This window comes from Hirundo rustica, chromosome W (assembly GCF_015227805.2).
Source record: "Hirundo rustica isolate bHirRus1 chromosome W, bHirRus1.pri.v3, whole genome shotgun sequence".
Taxonomy (NCBI): Eukaryota; Metazoa; Chordata; class Aves; order Passeriformes; family Hirundinidae; genus Hirundo; species Hirundo rustica.
The window spans coordinates 19,675,094-19,696,826 of NC_053487.1; the positions used below are offsets into that span (position 1 = coordinate 19,675,094).

The 21,733-nt window shown below is 40.1% G+C and overlaps 1 protein-coding gene across 3 annotated transcripts in view; it reads right to left on the minus strand.

The window, feature by feature from the left end:
* The window catches only part of LOC120764804 (connector enhancer of kinase suppressor of ras 2-like), a 362,406-nt gene that overhangs the window by 221,166 nt on the left and 119,507 nt on the right, over positions 1–21,733 (minus strand). The window lies entirely within an intron of this gene.

The following is a 21,733-nucleotide window of genomic DNA, read 5'->3' on the forward strand; positions in this document are numbered from 1 at the left end:
CAGACCAGAGAAGAAACTGATTAACGACACTGAAAGATTTTTACTTCCTCCGAATCTGTTCCTGAACCACACATGCCTTGAATTTCCAGACAGAACAATGAGTTGAACAGGGATCTACTACTGAAAGCTACATGAGGTCTCTCAGAGTTTCCTCAAGGACTGTCAGATTCAACAGAAAGCTGGTGTGCACGTGATTTTTCTAGAGACCTACAAAATAAACCTTCAATAACTTTATCTACCAAATAAAGTAAAACACTGATTCTCAGTTATTTGCCCTGCAGTGATGTAAGTAAATCCAAGATCCATAAAATTACAGAGATCCAGAAACCACAGAAATATCCCACTTGGGCATTTATGACAGAGCTTTGAAACAATTTCTGCACACAGCCATTATCAAATAGACATCAAGTTTACAGAGCATCTGAGAAAACGAGTTCTGATACCTTGTGAGGGTGTGCTGGGTGTCACCACTTTACACCCTAATTAACACAATTCAGTTGGGACAAAAGGACTGTGATGACACGAGAATGGAATGAAACAAACCAATGTGTTTGTCCTTAGTCCGTAAATACAGGGGGATACGTTGCAGTTTCATTTAATTAACTCTTCTTTCAACATAATCCGGTTATTTACTCTGTAAACTGATAGTCCTAAATTATGTTATAGATAAAGCTCATTTACCAAGTAAAGTGCACAGCTTTATATTCACTTACACTTATGTCCCACACAAAGCTAGTACAGTGATAAAAATGTCATATTTTATGGTGTAATTCAAAAGTATGAGGTAGTTTGGGGGATTTTTAAAGCTCAGATCAGCAGTCTGTAACTAATAGCTAAACCATTTCTCTATTCTAGAATGGCCTGCAAATAGGAAACAACTTCTCTGCATCTGTTCATTAGTTTTAAAGATTTCATGAATGATTTTACATAAGTATAGTTCAGTTACACTGGTTAAGAACTGCAAATTCTCTGTTTATTATTTAACATTTTAAACTCCAATCTGTTGCACGTTTCTGTTCCCACTTGCTCAAGAACAATTTTTAAAACTATTTTAGAGCAAAAATTCCAAACCCCACACCTCCCAGATTTGCTTTCATTGGACATTGCCCCAAAACTCAGAAAAAGTCACAAAACTGCTACTAGATATTAAATTATTTTCAACAAAAGCAAATTAATTAAACAATTTAGAATCAGTGGCCACAACAAGCATTTGTAGCATTAAGAGAGATTTAGGAAAACCTGAGTGAATGTGCCACACTGTGAAAAGTGTGCAGTCAGATGTATTAAACCTGCCTTTGTGCCAGGGAGAATGTATGACAGCAGAACAAAAAATCAAATTTGTATTATTTGTACTGCTCTGTAATAGCTCCCCAGGGCACCTTTACAAGGCATTTACTTACTGGTGCAAACAGTGTGGCAGTTGACAAGAGGCTATAGAAATATATCATTAAAGGGCCAGGCTGTCTCAAAGAATGACAGCACTTAATAAATACACACAAAATAAGAAAGATTTGCCCATTGCTCTCTGCTTTTCTGTCTCTCTGGGAGCCAGTTACTGAAATGTGAAACATTCCAAAGCAGGAATTCAGCATCAGGAACATCTTTATTGTCAGGGCTCCAATTGTTTTCACATGAAAATATCCAAGATGAAATTAGAAAGGGTACAGAAAGAGCTCATGTTGACTCACCCAAACCAAATGAAATATTTATTTCCTCAAGCCACTCAGGTCTCATTAGTGCTCTTTATGCATTTTCCCCCAACATCATTTCTGTTTACAGATAAGTATGAAAGCAGTTCAGATTCATAACTACAAAGAAGGAAGGTGCCTTAGCTCTGCTTAGATGTAGGTAAATAAAATTAACCCACTATTCCCAAGATACACAGCATCAGTGTCAGGCATGAAACACAGAAATTTGCAGTTCTCTTGCTGCACATTCTTATTTTATTTGTGCAACTTTTGTAATTAACCAACATCTCCTTCAGAGTGCAATAAAATGATTGAAGAAAAATTGTTTAAACATGGATGTTTTACTTTAAAGCCAAGGCTTAATACCCATGATGAGAAAATTACAGTTGAAGGGTTGGACAATTTTTATTTTTCCAACCCAGATGGGCTCAAGGAATTAACTCACCTTAACAGAAAATCAATGAAGGTTGAAGACATTTGCTAATCTGTCAGTATTATTTGAGAGGACAATCCAAGAAAAAAGGAGTTATCCATCAGCCCAAGTGCTGAGTCAGCTGGGAAGCAACTCTGGCTGAACATTGCATTAAAAGCTGTGTAAACCCTTGTGCTCAGAAAATGGCCTTGTAGAGGGAAATCGGGAAACATCCCATAAACCACATCCACCTGAAACCTCTGACATTTTCCTGGTGTATGGTTGGATTCCATGATCTCAAAGGTCTTTTCCAGCCTAAAAAATACTATGATTCCGTATTCTCTCTTTCCATTTTTAAGTTAAAAAAAAAATCATATTGAATCCACATGGACTAGGAAAACTTTATTTCCATATTCAAAGAGCAGAGGAAAAGGAAGCAACTCTGATATCTTGACTGCAAACTGTGATTTTGCAAATAGAGCATCTAAAGTCAAAGTCAAGGAAACATGGGGAAAAAAGGAGGTAGAAAATAGAAAATTGTTAGGGAGAAAGGACAGGAAAAGAAGAGCCAATCAGCTTGAAAATGTTTATTTTTAGAAATGCATAATTGAGAAAAAAAGAATAATTCAAACAGAAAAACAAAGCAAAACCTTAAAAATAACTCTAAATCAGAGTTAGGTAGTAACTCAGAGCAAACATTATAAGAGATGCTACATATTGTGGGCAACAAGGCTCACTGAGATTAAAATGAATCTTCCAATCAGTGTCAACAAATGGCAGGTTTGGTTTCCATTAAAAGCACAAACATTGTTGCCATGTTATGCAAACATCTATCCCTTCTCCTTGCCATTGGACAGAGATATTGAAAATATTACAATTATTGAAAAAATTCCTATAAAATGAATGAAGGGAAGTCCCAAGTTGTTGCCTCTTATGCAGGAATGGTGCAGCCAGGGCAGCTCTCACAGGAGAACTGCAGGAGCAATAACTCTGTCAAGTGTGATCCATCCCAGAAGGAATTCCTAAGTTCAAAATCTGTAATTTCCCATTTTTCATGGATCTCTCCATCACTTACATGCATTTATTTGCTTCTCCTTTTTTTCCTGTATTTTAACGGATTTTTGCAACTTACTGAAAACTACGCTGGTTTTGTAAGCTCTCCTGAAAAATTCCTGCCCAAATGATGGGCTTGTTGCTGCTCCATGAGAATTCCCAGGGGAAAATGCTGCTGGAACAGCAAACCCTGGCTGTGAAAAGGAGGGGCAGGGCAGGGCAGGTCCCTTCCAGCTCTGCCTGGCACAGACACAACAGCTCGTACAGGGGCACTCCCTGACAGATGAGGGGATGCAAAGCCAGTCCCTCTGGTAGGAAAATGCAGCATTGCTTTTAGGTTTTAGGGTGAAAAAGAAGGAAATCTGTTCAGTGGGAATGCATTGACCACTCCTGGCTTCAGCACTGCTGGAAGAGGGGTGAGAGCCCACTGGTAAAAATGTCTCTGATTGAGGGTCTGACAATGTATTCAATGTTTTTCCTGATTAAAAACATATTTAGAAATTAAAAGAACACAGCACAACACTAAACTCCCAGTTGCACAAAGGCTTATGCACAATAAAGAATCTGAGGTAGAAGTGTCTGTGGGACCTGGATCCAAAAGACAAAAGCTGAAAGTTGATGGGATGATCTGTTTTTCAGAAGAATTACATTTTGGCCTGCCAAGACAAATTAATAACCTATTAATGTGCCTCATTTGACTAATAAAAGCTGTAAAACAACACTATTTCTGCTCTTGCAGAATGGTGACTTGTGAAAAATCAACAGATAGAAGTGAAACAGAGACAAATATCAATTTTCAAATGTTGTAGTACTGTTGTTTCTGGACTCACAAGTCCAGAAAATCAGCTCTTCGCTCATAGGAAATATAAAATCACTCACTACTGAGCTGGAAATTCTCTGATTAATTGGGGAAGGCAGCACAAACTTCTGCTCCTGTCACAACCTTTGGTTTATATATCCAGATCTGCTTAAATATATCCAGCATTTAACAGCATCCACAGGTTCAGTCCAAGTGTAATTTTTACAGAAAACAAAGAAAAGTTTGGTTTGGTGGTTTTTTTTTAAAGAACAAGGGATATTTTCCATATAAAGCAATATTTAGCAGCTAGCTAGAAAGATCTGGAAGGAATTGACTGGTTGACTGACTGAGAGACTGGAGAGAATTCATGCCTTTTCCTAAATGCAATTTTATTGAATGCACACATAAATTCAGCTGTGTTCTTGATCAAAACCCCTTTGATTTATTACCCTGGGCTCAGGCACAGTGGAGCCTTTCTAATTCTTATGTAATGTGTAACAAGGAAAATCATCAGGTGGGTATTTTTGCTGGTGACATTCAAAAGCTTTTCAAGAATTATTCAGTCCAAATAAAGAAAAGGCATAATCCTTGGGACCATGTTCACACTAAGTTGACTCTCAAATACCAGATATTTGTTCTTAAACTCTTCAGGAGGAAAAATGAAAACTATTTAGAGCGTCAGGAGAAAAGGATCTTCATACCACCACAATTCAGAAACAAACAGATAGAACATGTTTGAAAACACTGTAAAACACCAAGCGTGGAATATTTCAGGCCTCAACTTTCCTAAACTTCAGAGTATATTTGAAATCTAAGGATTGCAGTGTTTTGCATCTTTAAGTCTACATGTCACAAACCTGACCTAGAGAAATATAGAAGCTAGATTACAGAATTTCACAAAAAAAGTGCATTTAAAATTTCAAGATACAGCAGAAATTCACAAACACAGAAAAGGAAAAAAATCCATTTTTTCTGAAAAAAAAAAGAATCCTTCAATTCTGGCCTTATCTGAACTTTGAAAGCTTGACTGTGCGAGTAGAATGCATTTAAATGTTGCTTCCCGACTGATTTTCCTCTGCGTCACTCCGATATTCACAGGGATACAGATGGATGTTTTAGATGCAAATATAGGCAGACTTGTGCTGCTTGAATTTACAGATCCTCATCTGCATGAACAGGAACTGGGGTGGGATGAGCACTCTGAATTATTGCTTCCCAGGCACCAATGGACACCATAAATGTTGGCTTCCATTCCAAGCTGCAAAGTGGGTGGAACTTGTAATGAATGAACAAGCCCAATTCCGTAAATCAAAATTTAGAATTTTATTTCGAGACTTGAATTCAGTCTCTAACAGCCACAATTAAAAGGAACAGCGTTGAACCCCAGGGTTTCGGCACTGGGTGAACGCAGAAACGGACTCTATCACTCCGTATCCACTCTGTTCACACAGTGTGCCCAGAGCCGCTGATTTTTATCCAGTCTTTCGCTGAGAGTGGACAGCGACCATAGCGCTCTTGCTTCGTAGTAGCTTCATTAGGTATTCATGTTCAGGTCCCAGGTCAGTTGAATAGATTCTCAGAGTGGAACAATGCCATGATTGCCGGGTCCGGAGAAGGTTTGGAAATGTTAAATCGGGCTGGAACAGATAAGATATCAATCTCCTCTTAATCGCTCGGTCGTTAGCAGGCCCATCTCCGGGGGAGGCATGGCTAATCTCCCCATTTTTCCCATTCTTTTAGTTTTGTTGGTTGTCCTGAGGCTTTTCCCGGCAGGGACCCTCCTTATCTTTCAATCCTCGTGTCCTCTTCTTGCAGTTTAGCTTTTTTTTCTTTAACCCTAAACACACTTTAGGTTCTACAGATCTTAAATCTGACCGAACGAAGATTAACTTTATATTACATATCACCACATTTTAACACTAATTAATTACATATCACAATACTTAACACAAATTAACTTTAGGTCACATATCACAAACTGCACTGGGCATAAACTCTTCCACTGGAGTCAGGCCACTGCTCAAGGCTGGGCAGTCCATGAGGTACTTCCCTTGCTCCGTTCTCCTCTCCTGAGAGTGCCAGGATCCACAGGAGCACCGGGATTCTGCCCTATCCAAGCCCGCTGCAGACACTCTCAGCTCCAGTATCCAGCTGGGCTCTCGACACTTGGAGCAATTCTGCATTTCTGGCCCTTCATTCTGAGGGCTCCCTGCTCCTCATCCTCCCCATTTGAGTCGTTAAAAACCGATATAATCACAAAGACTCCCTAGCTAATTAAAGTTAGAAAGCGGTATGTTTATTCACCAGCGGGTGGCATGGGAGTCATCTCCAAATGGCATGGCCGCACCGAACAAGGCTCTTTGCCCTCTATTTATTTTCCAAAATCTTACATACAATACATATGCATAACTCCAGCACCTCCCATCCCTGCTCTGTATTAAAATGAGGCTATTAGTCCCTCACGCGTGTGCAGTTCTTCTCTTGAATTGGGTCGGTGGTCTCCAATTGGGTCAGTGGTCTCAAAGGAGGAAGTCAGGAGAGTCTTCATCAGGTCTCTGTGACCCTCTGGCACGATCCAAGGTCCCCTGCTTCGTGATTGATTGATATGAAGTCCAGGTGCTGGCCATTGTTTTTACTGGTTTCAATCTGTTCTTATGACGGTTCACTTATTCCACTTTTTCTATAAACATACTCAAAATATAACAATTAGCTCTAGCTTAGGCATCTAATAATCATTAACCTACCATTTACTAATCTAACTTATATGTTGATCAATATAAATTTCTTTTAACCCTCAGCTAAAATCTTAACTCTTTAAAATCATGTTTCATTTCCCCACTCCTTCTTCAAAGTTAGTAAATTCTTTTACTAATATGTAAATTATTCTTCATCTAGCAAAGCTGTGTGGTAGGGGTCCTTTAAAACTGTACTATATGCTCTTGATATTGAAGTTAAAGCTGCTACTGGCTTCAGCATTTTCCAATTCTAAACAAGTATTATAACAAACACAATCAAACTTACAGCAATTAAAATAAGCAAAACAATAATTGGGTGAACCAATGTTGGGGGTTAAGTTTTCCTATAGAATTTCCCCCCCCCCCCCATAAGTTGCTAAGAGACTAAATACTGATGCTTAAAGGGTACTTGACCCACACAAAAGAAGTAGATCACTTAGTTTAGGGGGGAGGAAAAGGCTCGAGGGCTCCGGGAGCTGAGGGTGGTCTCTTCTGCCCTTAGTCTTGGAGAGGACGGTCAGGCGACTGCTGGCTGCATGAGGAGTCCACTGTTGATGGAGGGTCCGGTCCTGGGAATTCTATCATCTGCTGGAGCGCCCAGGAATTCGGAGCCCCACGCCTGCTCTGCTGGAGCTGGGTCAGCCCCTGTCCAGCTGTCGCATCATCTTCAGCACTGCTCACTTTGCCTGCCGGGACACACCCCTGCCTGCTGGGACAACCCACCATTTCCAGTCATCAGCCCCGGAGTTTTCCACCGTTTCGGCTTGGTGCTCTCAGGGTCCCAAGAGATCAGACTGCCCAAGGCTTGTGAGACAAAGCCCCTCGGGGTTCTTGGTTCTGTTTATTATTATTATTATTGCAATTGTTGTTTGTTTGTCCTGTTATATTTACTAATAAAGGACTGTTATTCCTTTCCCCATAGCTCTGACTGAAAAGTTTTTTTAATCTTCTAAATTATAATAACTTGGAGGGAAGGGATTGGAATTCCCCATTCCTAGAGAGGCCCCGCCTCTCCCTAGCGGATACCTGTCTTTTCAAACCAAGACAACCAAGGTATTGAGCAAAACAGCTGTGGTTGGTGACCACCCAGAAAGCACATCCCACCAATGATGGGATGGGCCTTCTTCTAACCTTTTAAATACTCTCCATATAGTCTCTGTGTCATGATGTATTGTAATCAAAGTTATCTTTCTTTCATCTTTAATTTCTTTAAAAATTTCTTTTAATTCATGGTGTTTCAATAATTGTGCAACTAAAGTTAAATTCATCCCTGTAGGCACAGGCGATACTTCTTGAACAGTAGTCAAGTTCACCTTTATATGTTGGTGCAATACAACAGGTGCCTGATAGGAAAAATCCCATCCTTTAATTTTGACAAAGTTACAAATGCACAAATTACTGTCCGAAGGCAGACACAACCTCGTCCTGTATATACAAGCAGGGTTGTTTAATTAATGGGATACATCTCAAAGTGACAAATGCTTTGCTCTGTATATCTTATTTTGAGCCTAAACTCAAAACAGTTAGTTAAGCATTTGTCACAACATTCAGGGCCAATTCAAATAGGTTGCATGGATTCTTGATGTGTCCTAGGTTACAATGTAAGATGTGCCCAAAGTATGTATTCTATCACCATCTACATGAGCTGTTGAAACTAGGTTGGGCAGTGTTTCCCTTGCCCCCTCCCTCCAGACTATCTTCTGTTAATGGCCCATCAATGCCCTGCTGCATGACTCAGATAACTCCCTCCGGGAGCTATCTCTGTTTAATGGGCAATCAAGGACCCATTGCATGACTCATAGAATGATATTAGCCCATTGTGAAATGCTCTGCCCAGGGGGAGGAGCCAAGCATTCCCATCTGGATATAATCTGGGATTTGGGACAGCACAGGCAGCCTTACCCACTGGATTCCCAGAGGACAAGAGCTACCAGAGCTTTCTGCAGGAACACTGCTTCAACAAGACCACCTCATCTGGACTGCTACCACCACCACAGGGTATCAGGTTGTATTCTGACTCTGTCAGTGATCTTTTGTACTATTGCATTTGTTTTATTTTATTGTACTTTTTTTTTTTTTTTTTTTTTTTTTTTCCCTCCTATTAAATTGCTTTTTCTGACTTGGAGTCCCTTGCTGGCTTTGCTTTCAAGCCAGCACAATAAGATTCATAGAATCCATCCTGGACAAACACATAATCACATACTTTTAGCATCTGAATCAGAGACTCACGGGAGACAAAATCATAAGCTTTCCCTTGGCGCTTGTATATACCAGTCATATTATAATGCAGTGGTACTGCATTGGCTTTGGCTATAGCAATGGTCATAAATGCCACAACTTTCCAGGCTATACCTACTTGCTATCAAAGATGGCAGTGGAAAAAACCTCTCACTGTAACAAAACCAAACAAAAACCCGAAAACCACCAGGAAAAAGGAACAATTTTTAGGCAGAAAGAAAAACATCAGAGAATCAGTATTTCCTTCACTGGAGCCTGAACACATTGAGGTGAGTTTATTCCAGACAGTTTCCATTTTAGAAAGGTTAACAAGTCTAATAAAGAAGGAGCAGCATTAACCATGTCTCATCTACAAGCACTGATCTTAAAAGCAAAAGTACAAGAACAAATAAATATAACTGAAAGCTCCTTCCTCCATGCTTCTGAGGATTTATCCACCTTGTAGTCTGCACAGGAAAGTCTTGATCACAGATTGACCTTCAAAAAACTACTTTGGTGTCACACAAAATCAAACAAAACCCTCACGCCAAGGAAGTTCTTGTACAAGTAATACAGGGATATGCCCCATTTGTCCCTGTCTTAAATGTGAAGAAAAAAATTACTGAAGAATGAGATAATGAGCCTGTCTGAGCTAATTAATAGAGAGGAAGTAACTTGTCAGACAAAATTCATGTAATAGCAAGACAGACATTTAAAGTTCTGTGAAATGAGTCCTGCCCTAAAAGTATCTCTGACTCACTTTGCAACAGGGCTACACATGAAGATCAGTTCATCAGCATGTCAAACCCCAGTGTCACAGATGCCTCAGAACAGTGACTTCCCAGCCAGAACATGTCTAAAAAACCAACATTTTCTGAGCCACATCTACAGCTGCAGAATGTTCTCAATCAACCAAACAGGCAGAATCCCTGGGTCACATCCTCTCCCAACAAGTGCTAACTCTTGCAAAGCTGAGGGGGATAGAGAGCTGACAGAGGAGAATCAAACAAAAAGTGCTATAGATGTTTCAGTGCCAAAATACATTGTCTCGTTTCGACTTCACTGACATATTTTACTAAAAATCCCAGATATAAAAAGAACAGCCAAATCCAGTGTATGCATTTGGAGTGAAAAGCCCAAACAAATCAGATTTTTGCTCAACCTAATTTCTTTAGCAGCTATGAGTCCATGACCTAATTCATGAGTCAGAGCTGACACCTGCAAGATGCAAATTCCCAAAGCAGAAGGTGGCTTTGGCAATTCCTTGCACACTTCTTCACAGAGATGCCAAAAATCAGATTGCTGCAAGAAATAAAGAAAAGGGGGAGCATTTGATCTTTTCCCAGGGATATTCAGAAGCTTTGGTGATGGCTTCTGTTGGCAACTACTCAGCAAAGGCTGTGGATCAGTCGATCTGGGGTTTCACCCACACCTCTCCCATTCCTTTTTTCCCAAGGATGCCACTCACAGCATGGCAGTGCTTGTTTATGTTATCCTGTTGACTCTGTAAATCTGAATGATCTTAAATGAGGCTCTTTCCTTAAGCAGTTTGGAGGAATTAGCTCTAGCAATCAGTGGGGAGCTCAGTTAAAAGTCAGGTCGTTGGCAGGAATTGTCAATTAAGGCAATTCCCAATCTAGGAATCCATATTTTTATTGATATGAACTATACAAAACTAACAAAAGCAGGCAAATGGGAAGAAATCCCAGAAGAAAGACTCATCAGTCTGTAAGTCCTCCTGAAGAAGCTTTTCCCTTTCCTTACATTTCCCCATTTTTATTCCATGTTTCTGTTCCATGTTGATACCAGACAAATTTATTATGATTGTTATTGAACAAAATGAGAGCTAGAAATTTTTTATTCACTACCACTTTTCATGCAGTGCCAGATTAAGATAGATTAAGTCTCTGGCTTCAACTTCATGATGAAATATATTACTACATCTTAAATCACTATTATTTTGTGTTTTAATTCTGAATTCTAAATGTTTTGCTGTTTGATCTGGACATAGTTTATCCAAGATTAAATAGTTCTGTGAAGTAATATGAAACAAGCAAGAATCTTATCATATCTAAAGAACTATATAGCCTAAAGTCCATGAATAAAATGATTACAACTCAATGTATAAGAAAAATCCATCCAGCAAAGCAAGAATTCAGTACAAAAAAGAGGTAAAAATCAAGTGATTACAAAACATTCCAAAGCCATAGGATGTCATTCACTCATATATTTGAAATAAGACTTTTTAAAATGCCTAAAATTATTAAATCTTTGGCATGGCAGCATGCAAAAAAGAGACATAGGGCAGGTCTAGTGCTTCAATTTCAATCTCTCTGACAAGGAAGCACCAGGCTGGAAGAACTGCAGAGTTCCCAACTACCATTCCCAGTTATTTTTATGCTCTGCACAGGTAAATAGTTAAAGCTTTTCTTTCAAGTCATCAGACAAGGCGTAAGAGATACCCAATAGTAACGTCAGTGTAAGTGCTGTCCATAAACCCTCTAAATAGAGCTGCTGGTGAAAAGGTAAATGTAATAACTGTAAAAATACTCTATGAGCAGGGCAAATCAATTCTGTGTCAGCAAAAGTAGCACAATATGAAATAATGTTTCTGGGGACATTCCCCATGGCTTCTTTTGCACTTCCCTCACAGCCATCCCCAGTAAAGCCTCAACAAAGGAAATTCTTCTCTGGTTTATTTTTCATATAAGGCACAGAACAAAACATGAAGGACAGGAGAGGTTTGTTGGCTCCTTAAGCTCACTGAGCAAATGGTTTGCTCTAACAGGATCAAGCAAAGTGTAACACAGAAACAATGAGTTACTGGGAAAGGTGAGTGTACAAACTACAGGTTCCTGTATAAAAGAGCTGTGATGAGAAAAAAGCAGGAAAATCAAGACTGAGATAGTCCAAAAAGGTCAGACACATGACTTTCATATTTATGAAACAATTTTTCTTGAAATCATTGCATGATTATTTTTTTCTAAGTTACTATTTTCCTGAACTTTTAGAAATATCACACAAAACAAAGACAACCTCATCCTAAGAAATTAAGATATTATTAATTTCTCCATTAAAATGCATTGTGCTGCTTATTGCTGCAATTTCTTCTTCCTGGAACACTACTTGGTAAATTAAAATGTAAATCTGGCTGCTTCAATCACTCTCAGCACATATGGAAACACTCAGTGCATGCAGAATCCAAGGTTTTCTATCCAATATTTAAATATTAGGAAAAGCAAAAATAAAACTTGAAAAAAAACCAAAAAACAACAAACTTGAAAAGTTCTTCTGTGTGGGTTATAATAGCTATAATTTATAAAGGAAGTGTTGCCATTTACAACCAAGGGTTCCATCCCACAGTGCTCAGGAGTGGAGAGGCTGCACCTGGAGCAGCTCTGGATGAGCTGGGCTCCTCTGCACTGACCTGGGGTGTATCCCACCCAAAGAGCAGCCAAGAGCAGATGTAGCTGGGGTGCTGATCCCACAGACACAGCACAATCCTGGCCGCTCCTGATGCCTTAGGATTTTAGCTTTTATATTTTTCATATATTTGTAATCCTACAGTTCTTTAGTGAATAACTTTAAACTCCATATACAGTGTCAGCTGCTGCTTTCCCATTTTGGTCAGACACAGCAATTACTCTCCAGGCCTGGGAATCAAGGACCTCTCACTGTCTCAGGCCTGAGAGATGTAAACAGAAGTGAGTTGAGGAGGAGCAAACTGGGGGTAAATAACTTCATTACCTGAAGCTGTAATTGGAAGATTAACCCCCAATATGCAAATGGACCAAACTTATAAAAGTGTGAACCCCGTGACCCATCATCCATTTTTCGGTGTAGCCCTTGGGGGGCTTCATCTACCCAAAATGTACCTGAAGACCCTTCAATAAATGGAACTGCTTTTTATTCCCTTAATTCTGTCTGGCCTCTGTTTTTAGGTAGCCCTGTGAAAAGGCATCACCCCAGCACTGAGAGGATTTTGGGAGCACTGAGCTGCAGTTCATGCTTCCACCTGGCCAGCGGACACCTGGGCTCAGGGGAGTGAGCAGGTGGAGGTGGCACTTCCACCCTGGCTCCAGCCCCGGGCAGGGATGGTTTCATGGCATAAAAGGATTTCACTCCTGGCTCCAGTTTCTGCTGGAATTGTGTGGGTTTTCACTGTGGCTCAGGGCGGATCAGGGAGCCAAACACCCCACCCTACAAACAACACCAAACCCAGCTCCAGGCATTCCCAACCTCAGTCCAAAATGCAAAACCAGCACAGGGAAAGAATTATGGAAATGGATTCACTTGTGTGAAATAATTTCAGGCTGCATTAATCACATTGCACAGTCTTAATTGGTCTCTTTTAAAAATTAAAGGTTAAGTGCATTATTTCCCCGAAGTGAGCACAAACTATTGATTACCTTCAATCTGAAAATGAATTTAGATATTTCATATATTTTATATGTATTAAGAGTCTCCCTTTTAAAAGCTCTGAAGAGATCTACTTTAGATAAGACATCTCTACCATCATATCCCTCCCTAGTTCATGGCCTCTGTAATTAAGAATCTAAAGGACTTCAGAAACAACATGTCAATTTTATCTTAAACACAGCAGCTGTTTAAGACTGAATTTGGACTTTTCCTTTACTATCTTTTTGTCAATAACAAGTTACATTCTCAAATGTAGTTTAAGTAACTTGAAAATGTAGATGAATTGACAATGCTAATCAGTGTTTCTTTTCCCTAAAAATATATCAGTGGGACTGGAAAAATTCAAATTATGACCTTTAACACACATCCAACCATGTTGTTTTCTCCCTGTGAGGAATTTGCTGATTCTAACTTAAAAAAAAAAAAAAAATCAGGTGCTTGCAAAAATGCTAAAAGACATTTACAAAACTTGAATGTCCTTGACTTACTTTAGTCATTTTCAGGGACAGAATGAAAAATTAGTATTTCCTCTAGAGGGCTTCAGGATCTGTATTATTTCCCAAGTCACAGTTATATTGCACTGCAGTAGGGAGGGTCAGAGAGGCTCCTTGCTGTTCTGATTCCTCCTGCTTTGGGCAAAAATCCTCATAATTAGTGGAGTGCAGAGGTCAGACCCTGATGGTTTATGTCCTCACTTCCCAATGCCACTGTGAGAATCCAGAACTGATGGTTATGTGATTATTTTTACTAGAAATGCTGAAGTTAATAATTTTGCACTGTTTTCTTGCAAGTTTGCTCCTTATTAGAGCTTGCTTTAAAGTCTTAGTGCCATACTAATATGAATTCAAAATTTAGCAGAACTATCTAAAGCAATGCACATATGAAAATTCATACATCAAATAAATGTTGATGATGATTATCTTATTATTTTTAATTTTTCTCTAAGACTGTATTGTGATAATCCTGCTAACCAAGTTTCTGATGCAGAATTTATATATTAATATAAAATTTAATTGAAATTCAGGACTTCAAATCTAATCACTTTATTATCTCTGTGTTTGCCTTTATTATCTCCATGTCTGCTACCAGAAATCCTAGGCTTGATTAGCCAAGATATTTTGCTCTACATTCTGTCATTTTCCTCTGTTTTTGTGCAGAACTTTGTACTTTATATGTCTACCTTACTTCTGAGCCACTGTTGTTCACTACCTTTCAGCAGTTCCTACTTTTCAGGTTAAACCCTTAACAGTTACAGGAAATCTTTTTGAGATGTGTCTCAAGCTCTTGGACAATGCTCTCAGGCACAGGGTGGGATTTTTGGGGATGGTCCTGTGCAGGGCCAGGAGCTGATCCTGTGGGTCCCTTCCAACTGTAATTGTTTAATTTCATAATTGAAACAGCTGCCAGTCTGCACAACTCTCCAAAGCAAGCACATTTTCTTTTAAAGTAGAAGTTTAATTAGATTTATCTCCCATTTGATGTTTGTCAGATAATTGGAATCTGTGGAAATCATAACTGGAAAAAAAGTTCCCACCCAAAGAACTCCTCTCCCATGGAAAAGACTACTGGACACAAAGATATCTGAAAAATATTTTTTAATGAATTTTGGTGTGATTGTTGAGAGAAATGAGAGATCCCAAGGTGCTACCTTTATGAGTCTAGTCTGTTTATTGTTAATTATTGGTTGCTTGGATCCTGTGTATTGATGTTATATGTATAAGTTACCAGTTCGATGTATTGATGTTAACTGTTCTCTGTACCCCAGACCCCAGTTCTGTGTATTTCCACAACTGCTTCCCAGTTCCAGACAGTCCTAACACCCCTTTACCTTATTCTCTGTACCCCAGACCCCAGTTCTGTGTATTTCCACAATTGCTTCCCAGTTCCAGACAGTCCTAACACCCCTTTACCTTATTATAAGTTGAGCCCCATTACTCCCTAAGTAGCCTAAGCCACCGCTGCCGCGCCTGCTACTTTGTATCAGCTCCTCCCCGCCTGCCTGTCGACCTAGAGGCTTCGCCCCCTCCTCGCCTGCGTCTAGCACCGCCCATTATGGAGATCAGGCAGGACAGAAGTGCGGCAGACACCAACAACCCCTGAGAACGACGAGCCAACTCAAGCCTCGGGAAAACAAAAAGCAGCGTTGGGTGAGGAAAGAGCTCAGGTACCCTCTGACATCCTCTAACCACTTTCGGGAATCTCGCCATAACTTAGGAGACCCTCGCAGAGAGACACCCCCTAGACCCAAGGAGCCTGAATCAAGACCTATGGACTCCCGTGAGGCGAGGCTCCCGACTCTGCGGCTGCGTGGCAAAGTCGACAAGGACCTCCTCCTCAGCGGTGTCTGGTCAGAGCAGCGGTGGCGTAGGCATCCCTGAGCCCTCCCTCGCCAAAAAGAGCTGGAAATAAAGGCATTGAAGGAGTTAACTCAGTCTCCTGCCCAGTTCATTTCCAACAATTGTGGAGGGTCCTATCCTTGGTACCAGCCGTTATTTAATACAGGAATCACTGCAGCGATGATTTGTGAGTGTGGCCTTGATTCAACCAAAAACTTAAGTGCCTGCCTCACTTCTCTGTAAAATGCTAATCCTCCAATTGATTTCACGGGAATATTCATGATTCAAATCAAACTTAAGTGCTCTGCTGGAGCCTGGCCAGAGCATGCTGAGCAGTGCAGGGCTGAGCCCACGCTGGCCAAAGCTTTGTAGATGGTCCCATCCAATTTCACAGATCAAAATTCATGTCTCTGGAAGGACATCCCACAAAAAATTTATACCTCACTTAGAGCCTTCTCCATGCTGAAAAATCCCCTACATGAATTAATGTCTCCCCTGATACTTCCTGGTACACGAGTGCCAATTTCCTCAGTAAAGATGATTTTTGGTAGCATATTTACATCTTCCAGAACAGACTGGTGCATCCCTCTCAATGTTTCTCCACTCTAGGAACTTAATGTGCTGTGACTTAACACCTGATTGTAAAGAAACTACATTCCTTGCTATTCTGGTAGGCTGCTGGTTGTAAGAAAGACATAAACACTAAAGGAAATTTCATATTCCATCTCATAATCTATTAACTATCTTCCTCTGTCATAACCTTGGATAGTACTTTTGAGAAATTTGTTACAAAACCCTTTAAAATTGTCCATAAATATTAGTTTATTCAGAAAGATACTGCATAACCTTTAATGGACTCACAGTTGTGGCTTTTCAGTGGACTGAGGAAAAAAAATCACTAGGGGATGAAAATATGAGAACAGTGGTCACACTTCAAAGTGAAGTTACCGACCACAAAGAGATGATGAGAAAAAAATTCCTCCAGACCATGACTGATGGTTGGGTCAGTTCTGGAGATCTGGAGCCACTGAGGAGCCAAGAGAGGTGGAAGTGTCCTGCTGGGCACTTTTCAGCCCAGGGACAAGAATATGAGACAGAGACAAGAAATTCCTTGTCTTGGTTTTGAAAGACAGTTGTCTACCAAGGAAAGCTAGAGCCTTCCTTGGAATGGAGAATGTAAAACCCCTTCCCTCTAAATTATTATAATATTGCAATTAGGGGCTTTCAGGCAAAGATATGGGAATAGGAGTAACATTTTTTTACTAGGAATATTTAAAAAAAAGAAAAATACAAATGTAGTAGTACAAAAAAACAAGCAAGGAAACAAACAAAAATCCTGGAAAAAACCCTGACAGAGTCAGGGATATGACCTGGCACCTTGGTGGTCAGGGTGTTGGAAGCAGTCCAAATAAGTCCTCTTGGAGTAACAGATGTGGTTCTGTGGAGTAGAGATGGTCCTGTAAAAAGTCCAGTGGCGACGAGATGGGTCCGGTCTCCCTACGGGCATCCAGTGGAGAAAACAGATACCTTGTGTCCTTCAGTCCCAGTTTTTATCTAGCTAGGAACAGTGGCTCCTCCCCCACTGGGTGGAGCATCTCACAATGGGATGATGGAATGAGTCATGTCATTAGTGGGCCCTAATGGCCCATTATCAGAAGATGTGTCCCTGGACGATGGAGGGGTGGTGAAAGAGATAAGAAACACTGCCCCACCTGGTTTTAATGTCTGAGCCATTATCAGAAGGCATCCACCCCCCTCCCCTCTGGAGTTACAAGAGACGAGGAAAAAACATCTCCCAAAAAACAGCTTTCAACAGATGAAATAGAATACACATTTTTAGGTTACATAATCCAAGACATTACTATTTCCATTTTTCCTGGACAAGTCTGTCTCAGCAAGGTCAGGTTGCTAAATACACTGAGTCTAAACTGAAATCAAAGAGGTCAAAACAAGTTTCTTTTTCCAGGATTGAAGGAAAAATCCTTGGAGACCTGACTGATAACAGATAGTACCTCGATGGATGTTCTTTTCATCAGTTTTATGATTAAACAATGTAGGGATTTTAGTATTCTCTTTTTGTGGGAGGGAAAGATTAGGAGAAAAAAAACAAAGCAGGCTTAAGCTTAGAAATGAACAAAAAAAAAAAGGTTTATTAACACACACTAAAAGAATGAAAAAAAAAGTTGAGAAAAAGAAAACTTAAACTAAAACAGAATGACACTTTAAAACACGCTTCTCTCCTCTTACAAACTATTAACTTTCTTATTGAACAACATAGAAAGACATAACAGGATTTTCAGTCAGTTTCACTATTTAGGCATAACCACTCATTACTTTTTAGGAGAAGAGTCTCTAAATCTTTCTCTGAACGATTTACGTTTTCCTGTGGTTGGTACATAAAAACTACATTTTAACTACAAAACTTCATTTACTATACTATCAAAATATTAATACAACACCAACAATTAACACAATACAACACATATAGTAAATATCTTGCGTAGAGCCATATAATATGCACTTTTCACTGAACTTTTAAAGCACAATTCTTCCTTAAAAGAAAGAAGAAAGAAAAACAGAAGGTACATAAAACCAGACACTGCATAAAGTCAGTTAGATTAGAAGTGAAAGAACTAATAATATTGGAATAGGATTGAAGAAATGGACATTTTTACCTGGACTTCTCTAAGGTAAACTATGGAGAAATGGACTGTTCTTTGCAGCATCTTAGTGTTGTTGGATAGAATGCTATTCTAATCAAAATTAAGGACTGATGTAATTGAGATTTATTTGGGAACTTTAAAGCCCCCGCTCTTAGGTTAAAAAGGAGGTCTCAGCCTTTGAGACAAAGATGATTTTAGACTAGAAGAAGTATTCGTAAATAGTACCCAAGATACGCTGAGAAGCTTTGCTGATAGAACATCACAGTCTGTGAAAACTCCGGGCAGCAGCAGATGTGTGACATTAGGAGCACTGGACTATTTTGTCTTGTGGCAAACGTCTTCATAAAATTTTAGAGAGACTCTTCTCCTAAAAAGTAATGAGTGGTTATGCCTAAATAGTGAAACTGACTGAAAACCCTAAGTTGGGTCTTTCTATGTTGTTCAATAAGAAAGTTAATAGTTTGTAAGAGGAGAGAAGCGTGTTTTAAAGTGTCATTCTGTTTTAGTTTAAGTTTTCTTTTTCTCAACTTTTTTTTTCATTCTTTAGTGTGTGTTAATAAACCTTTTTGTTGTTGTTCATTTTTAAGCTTAAGCCTGCTTTGTTTTTTTTCTCCTAATCTCTCCCTCCCACAAAAAGAGAATAAATACTAAACCCCCTACATTAATTGGTGTTTCCACACGGTTTTATTAAATTAAAACCATTACACCACTCCATCCCCTTCTAAACTATTTTAACTCCACTCCAAGTATGTGCCGTTGCCATTTTCCTCTCCTCCGAAACAGCATCAAAATTCATCCCCTCCACAGGTTTTATTACCAAGTTGATAAACCATAAAATAGATTTTACTCTATATTTCTCCAAAAGTTAGATGTGCACTAGCATAAGATTTTTCCCAGTCCTTGTTTTTCAATTACTTCAGCCCAAAGGTTTCTCAGAACTTTCCTACAACCTTTTCTCCCACTGCAGTGTATCCCCAGGGCTCCGTGTCTCCATAGACTCAATCTCTGATGGGTCCATGGAAGAGTCAACTTCCAACTGCAGTAAGAAAAAAATCTGAAACACTTCAGGAAGATGTACAACTATGATGTCTCATAAATACATGAAGCATCTCAACATTATTTCCATAACTGAAAGACATCATGGACTATAATATGAGGAATTCTAATTTCTCTCTCATTCCACAGGCAAAGTGGAGATAAGGTGCTCCTGCAGCTTCAGCAGTGCTGAACCATCCACCTGGATGAAAAACAGCTCAAATTTTCACACCCAGCTCCAGTGCAAACCCTGCCTTTTCAGAAGCACAAACAAGAACATGGCTTTTGATGTGAACACTACTCTGCTGTGTTTTAGAGCACCAGACCTCAGCTAAAAGACTCCTCATTCCAGGGGCATCCTCCAGGAAAACTTGTATGATTTCACTCTGCTCACCTCAAGGACACCAACTGCTAGAGATGTGAGCAAGGCCCACTTGGAACTTTAAATTATTTTCTTTGTCTGCTGCTGGATTTGCTGATATACCTTTGTGTTGGTTTAGCACGGATGATAAAAAACAATTAGTGACTGACTTTTAAGATTGATGGCCGGATTGGCCAATTAAATATAGGTATACACCTCTGGGTTACACAAGCATAAAATCAGCCCTGGAAGGCCGGGGAATTCCTTTCTTTTCCTTCTGGCTTGCCAGCAGGTAACACCGAGTCGGGGTCACTCTGTTGGAGCGGCCCAGGCCAGCCAGGCCCTGCTGCTCTGTCTCCCCCATTGGGGGGGGGGAGCTGGCCCAAAGCCTGACCAGGCTCCATCGGCTCCTGGCAGGGGAGGCTGTAGCTTAACATCAGCTAATTTTAAAGCCTACCCTGGAACCAGCTAGGCCAGGAGAGATGTCCACTGGGCCCCCTGATAACAACTATGGACCAGGTTGGGCCAGTCCTGCCCCAATTGTCACTGAGGGGTGGGCAGGCCCCCTCCAGTGACTCCCAGGCAGAGTGGAAAGGAGGGGGGGAAGCCCAGCAGCTCTGAGATCCCTTGGCCTGAGAGGTTGCTGCCCGGCAGAGATCACATGACCACCTCAGGCCTGGGCAGATTCAACCCTTTCCTGGCAAAATGAAGCTTCCAAGGCTTAACCTTTCCCTGAGAGAGAGAAGAAAGGGACAGAGTGAACGTAGAGAAGACATAGCATGAACTCAGTGGAGTGGGAGTGAAAGGACTATTGGGACAAGGGATTGAGGAGTTTGCCATTCCATTTTAGGCTGGACTTCTTATTGAGCCATGGAAATGAACTCCATATGTAGATTATCCCTTTAAATCATGGGAAAGATGCATTTGGGGAGATGATTGTTAAGATTTGTGTGTGGATTTGAGCAAAGGTGTTTGTGATGGACTAAGTAATATTAATCTTATAAGATGCTTGAACAGAGATAAAGATGAGAAGCCTTCTGTGCCAGTGAAGAAGTGAGAAGATATCTCTGTACCTTGAGATGAAGAACCCTTGGCTTTTGGAATTATTCATCTTTAAAAGGTGACACCCCAGTATGCAAAAGTCTAAGACCCATGACCCATAAGCAGCTTGGGAAACTGCTCCTGGGAGGGGTCACAAAGGCAGGTTTCCCCGGGCGGCTGTTTTTGTGACAGTTAAAAAACCCACAAGAGAACTGTTCTAGGTTGTCAGTGGGATCCATGACTCTAAGAGAGACTCTTCTCCTAAAGAATTGATGAAAGACTATTTTCAAATGGTGAAACTGACTGAAAATCACAGGTTTTGTCTCCTTATATTGTTTGTGGGAAAGTGAACCGTTTGTAGGGGGAGAAAGAGTGTTTTGAAAGTTTCATTTTGATTTCTTTTTTTTTTTTTTTTTTCTTTTGGTGTGTGTTAATAAATTTATACCTACCTTTAAGTTTGGGCCTGTTTTGCCTTTTTCTCCTAATCCTATCTCACAGCAGAGTAAACACTCAAACCATCACACAAAATGGTGCGTTGGCTGGAAACGGTCAAAATAGGTGAACGTGAAACCACTACAACCTTGAACTTAAAGGCAGAAACTGATTAAAAGCTTCCTCAAATTTACATTTGTCTCCCAGTTCTATTTGGTGAAGCCTCACACACATAAATTGCTTTTGTCTTTCAGTCCCACTCTCCTTGTCTTTTAATTACTCAGTCCTTTCTCATCTTAAGCAGCCTTTGCTTCCCTCTCTCTTGAACAACATCAAGTCTCTCTGGGAATCCACCTCCAAACCCTTTATAGCTCCTCCACCACTTCACCTTCCAAGTCTCAGGATGTTATTTTCCCTTTTCCCTGCCTTTTAAAAACTGGCTTCTTTCACATTACACCCAAACTGCTCCCTTTCATTTTCATAGCCATAGCAGGCAGAGTGTGCTCATGAAACACATTAACAAGAAACTTAAAAGGCTGCAT